Genomic DNA, 5,559 nt, shown 5'->3' on the forward strand with positions numbered 1-5,559 from the left:
ATTTTTGTGCTCATGTAGCTTGTTTATCAAAACCTTATAAAACTATGTGCAAAGAGTAATATGTATGGTGCTATAATGTGCTAATTTTTAATAAAGACAATTATTTCTGAGTTGTTTTCCATATTTACACCACAAATCAAAGCATGGCTTGTGTATATATAAAGCATAATATGTAACAAATATATCCCACAAATTGTATGGGATAAATACATGAAATATTTGTCACTGTATGGGATAAATACACGAAATATTTGTCACTAAGCAAAGGATGAATTTTTTTTACTTTTTGGGCAATGTGAGATGTATTATGAAGTGTGTGTTTTGATTTTTATTGTTGATTGGCTCCTATGGGAATTTATCGACCATTTAATTTATATGCTTGTGCTAATTTTTATGGGTTTTTGAAGTGTTTTGATGTCTATTGACATTCAATAAAAATTATGTGTGTGTGTGTGTGTGTGTGTGTTCTATTGGTAATTAGAAAGATATATTGTGTGCATCCATAATTTCTACTTCTTCCCCCATGGCCTAGTGTCGGGGTAACCGAACAATGGAAGAGTAGTATTGTGGTCCAAAAAATTTCATATAACTAGCAATGGCTAAGCCATTTTCTAAACGTGTTTCTAACATTAGTTTTCATTAAGTAATACATTTGACTAGACTGAGCAAAACCAACATATGGTTGCATAGAGATAGTAGAAGAAAAAACCATAGTGCCACCCTAGAGGGAAGGTCTGCTAACAAAACTACAACCCATGGAGGAGGTCAAGTGGAGGTAGAAACATTGATGAGAGTCGTCGATGTGCCTGCCAATTTTGGGCCCTTGCCACGAGATGGTATGGGTTTAGTTCAAGCCAACTAAAGAGCTAAATCTCGATGCTCAAGGGACATGTCCCTATGCTAAGCCTCTATGTCATTGAGTTGGAGGAATATTTCTCTCTTGGCTTCATTTCGCTCCAACTTTTTTTTCCTAAGAAAGCCTTGACATCTCAGTGAAGCTTAATCATAATGAGTTGTTGATTCTACCATCTATGAGAGTGGCGTGGGTCCGGTGCCCACTCAATGATTGAGGCCGAGACTTCAACATCAGAGAATTCATCTCAATTGGACATAAATTCTGCGACTACATGGTGAATTTCCTACTAGATATGTTTAGGGGCTTGGATGTGGAATCTCTAAATAGCATAGTGGGCGTGCAAGTGGCCCCTGGCACTACTCTCAACCAACTTGGAAGAGCCTCGTCGACTCTTGGCATGTTGATGAGGGATGGGTGCAGAAGCCAACGAAACAACGAGTAAGTAGTGTAGAGAAAGAGTAACATACTTCTACCCTAGTGAACACAATGCTAAGACAATGACGAGGCTAGGGAGGGAATGACTAGGCATGGAGTAGGCACAAAGTTGGGTGGCAAACCAAGAGTTAATCGAATAGATAGAAAGCATGAAATGCATATAAAGAGAGATAGAGTTCCACCCAAAGGAGATGAGCTCAAAGTCAGTGTTGAGGCTAGGGAAGGGCTGACATAGCGGGATGAGGGGATAAAACAAGTCGACAGGTCGAGTGTTAAGCGATGTAGACTAAAAAACGATGAAATTATAGGGCATTGTTGATCAAGAGAAGGGTTGAATGTTGTCAGCATTCCAAAGAAAATGCCACCCCACCAAAGAGTGGTCAAATGAAGACAAGAAATGATAACAAACTTTATAAAATCACCACCACAAAATGTAAAGAATTAATTGCTTACCCAATTAAAGAAATTGTATATCTCTCTATTTGTTGTTGGAAGAGATGAGGTCTAGGAAAGGAAGTAGGGAATGATCCTTGCATCAACTACTAAAACCTGAAAACTCCTCTACAGTGACGAATTCCCTCCACCAATTGCCAATGTTTTCCAATTTCTCAAATTCGCCTCTCGGCAACACTTCTCTAGAGCCCCTAACAACCTCCATTAAAATATTAGGAGTGCACCAATGTTGGGTGATAAGCTCTTTGTGGGAGGTCGGGTCAGGGGGACCTAGTATTGACTCTTGGTGAAAGGTGGGAACAATGAAACAAAATAAGAAACAAACTTGATAAGTGACAAGTTGCCTCAGAGCCTCTGTTGTAACAATCTCTCTTTCCTTGTCGCGCCACATATTAAACATTAGGGCCATCTCTAGATCCTTCCGCTGATTACCCACAAGATGTAATGAATGTGTTTGAATGATGTATAACATCATTGCACAATGTGTGAGCTAGGTTGAGGGTGAGATGGCCATGCCTTCCCCCTCAGTTAAGTAAAGTGATGGTGGTGGGCATGTCCCACCTCCCGCTCCAAAAAAAAAACATTCACAATGTTTCTCACCCCATATGAGAAAACTATTTAATCTATATGGTAGTGCTAATATTTGAACAAAAAATTACACAAAAATAATAAAATTTTGTAGTTTTATTAATAAACCTATAACTACTAATAACCTATTCACTAGATACATATATCATAAAGTCACAAATTCATAAATAAAAACACATTTGTACTGATTTGTTAAAGTTTTAACTCTTTTTTATTTCAACATAAACACATTAGTCATTTCAAGCATCTAGAACATTGGTGAGACTCTTTGCAAATCGATTCCAAATACCAAATCAATTCCAAACACCAAACTCTAGAACAATACCACTAATTTGTTAAAATTTCTAATTTTTTCTAACTATGCCATTTCAACTGTTCTAGAACATCATGAACAGATTAACCATTTCAATATTCCAAAACATGTGCACCTACAATATTAATACATTCAAGTTACTCGTTCACAAATATTGGGATGTCATGGAACTTTTCTAGAAACTCTTTTCTTGCAGACACACGTTTTCTGACACGAAACATCATTTTCCACTTGCAGAGATAGTAATAAATTCCCACAAAACTACAACTACACCACAAGTAGAGATATCTGAACTTTATGATCACAAATTTGCTTTCCAGCCTTTGTTTTATGCCCACTGCTTCTTTTGGGAGGCTCAAACATGGACCCACTCGTGGTTTAAGATCTGTATCCCTGTTCACACACAAAATCCCCATTTTCTTGACCGCCTTTCACTCGTATGCATCCCCGTGCTCCCTCGACCTTTCCTCCAGTCTTGCATTTTCTGCGTTACCCAGATTGCTTATACCCTCCACTGACACTTTCTGCTAATCCAGATCATTCTCACGTGCATTTTCTGCGTTACCCAGATTCAGAGCACTTCTATATAAACCTCTTATACCCTCCACTGATCCATATGCCCTTCACTTTCTGCTAATACCAGATCATTCTCACGCCCTTCTCTTTGGATCAAACCAAAAAAATTTGATATTTTTCGTGTTGCGTTATCTGCTAATTCCACAGCCATGACTGGGACCTCATCAGAACAATATTCCTCGGTCCACGACCTAACAGTCAAGGTGATTTGTAGTTTAATTTTAATTTAATTCTTTGATTTGTTTTCTCTGATATTATTATTCTCTACACCCATTTATGATTTGCATATGAGATTCTGAATGGATTGTGTTAAATTGTATGCAGGACATTAGGGGGTAATGACGTGGGTCTCAGCCTCTACAAAGGCAAGGTTTTACTTATTGTCAATGTTGCCTCTCAATGGTAATTCTACATTCTACATTTTGCTTCAGTTTGGGATCAATGATTTCATAATGGGTTTAATTTAGGTTATTAGAAAGAAAACGAAAAAATTTATAAAGCTGTGTCTCTGTAATTTTTCAAATCAGGTTCTTTATAAGATTTAGTTCTAAAATAATGTGTGACAAACAAAATATTGATGGACTATGCAGGGCTATTTGTTTTTTAACTGAAATTATCCCATTTATAAACTTGACAAATTGGGGCCACTCTGTTCTTTGTCTTGCAGTGGGTTGACTACGTCTAACTACACTGAGTTGAATGAAGTGTATGCAAAGTATAAGGATCAAGGTACTATCCAAACATACATGGTTAACCTCATTAAATGATTCTTACATTTCCTTACCGTCCTATTATATCCAGTGGTTGTTGATCTGTTGATAATAGCATGTGTCTTAGACAAGGAAGGTCAAAATGCTTTACCTTTTTAATGGCATGGGATTAGCATCCTTAGGTCAATTCTTTTATTTGAGTCTGTTGAAAATTTTGCATTACTTTAAACCAACTTCTAGTTCTGTTCCCATTCTCCCTTAAGTCAATTCTTTTATTTGAGTCAAAATTATGCATTACTTTAAACCAACTTCTAGTTCTGTTCCCATTCTCCCATTCCTGTCTTGACAATATATTAGTCTATTACTGATCAGTGTTATGCCCACAATATTTTTTTTCCAGGATTAGAAATACTTGCTTTCCCATGCAATCAGTTTGGTGGACAGGAACCAGGTGATAATGCACAGATTGCAGAAGTGGCCTGCACTCGTTTTAAAGCAGAGTTTCCCATATTTGAAAAGGTCTTCATCTTATTTCTGTTTTTTATACCTTCTCAGATTTACTACTTCTTGTCATACAAGAGGTGGATTAATTTAAAAGTAACTAATCCATCAGGTTGATTCTTGAGATCCTTGGTGCTAAATTGGCATCTCTGTAATGTAGGTGGAAGTTAATGGGAGCAGTGCAGCTCCCGTGTACAAGTTCTTGAAGTCCAGTAAAGGTGGGATTTTTGGAGAAGACATAAAGTGGAACTTCACTAAGTTTCTGGTGGACAAAGATGGAAATGTTGTTGAACGATATGCACCAACTACGTCTCCATTGAGCATTGAGGTGTCTAGACAAACCACCTTTTCTTAGTTCCATGCCTTCTTTGCAGAGATTCTAGCTGTCTGCTTAGTCCTTTTGCATACAAACTTGACATTGAAAGGGTTTTGATTTAATGGGATGCATACCTTAAAGGATTAGTTACTCATATTCTCCATTACAAACATAGTTACTAATATTTTCCATTTCGTGTTTGCAGAAAGACGTGAAGAAGTTGTTAGGAATTGCTTGATTCTGTTAAGAAAATACCCTTTCTGTTGGGAAAATAGAAGAAGTGGCAATTCAACATGATAGTGTTCTATCCCTGGCACAGATTCAAGGGAGCATTGTTAGGCAGTTTGTCAGTTTATCAAAGTACCTATTTTGTTCAGTTGCACAACATTCAAGGCAGCATTGTTAAACAGTTTGTCTGTTGATGCAAGTATTGCATCCACTATGTTATGTGGCATTTCGATTAGTTTTTTAATCATATATTTCAATGCAATTTTAACTTATTGAACTATCATTGAATGAAAAATGATGTGGATATGTTTGTTTTGCACTAATAGCTTAATTTTAATCTCAACACTACGCAGGACCCTCCTCGTCTTTATATCTTCAAATGGAGCCTGTAATATGCTATTTTCAAAATTTATATATCATTTTAAAAAATCTCTCTCATTATTTTTTAAAATATATAATTTTTAATTTATTTATATGATTTTAGATTTATTTAATTAAAAAATAATAATTATAAATAATATTTTTTAACAAATATAAAGGGTTTTTAAAATATAAAATTTAAGAAAAGATTTGTACTTAGAGG

At 36.2% G+C, this 5,559-nt stretch overlaps 1 pseudogene across 1 annotated transcript; it reads left to right on the forward strand.

Annotated features, from left to right (window-relative positions):
* The first annotated feature begins 1,127 nt into the window (after positions 1-1,127).
* Positions 1,128-5,254, forward strand: LOC149148185 (putative phospholipid hydroperoxide glutathione peroxidase; annotated as a pseudogene). Its single transcript, XR_016263189.1, has 7 exons — positions 1,128-1,294; positions 3,182-3,431; positions 3,554-3,623; positions 3,889-3,950; positions 4,332-4,450; positions 4,593-4,760; positions 4,954-5,254. The product of XR_016263189.1 is annotated as a putative phospholipid hydroperoxide glutathione peroxidase (transcript).
* Positions 5,255-5,559: the final 305 nt, after the last annotated feature.

This window comes from Pinus tabuliformis, chromosome 9 (genome assembly GCF_031772625.1).
Source record: "Pinus tabuliformis cultivar Carrire ecotype Pingquan chromosome 9, CPIR1, whole genome shotgun sequence".
NCBI lineage: Eukaryota > Viridiplantae > Streptophyta > Pinopsida > Pinales > Pinaceae > Pinus > Pinus tabuliformis.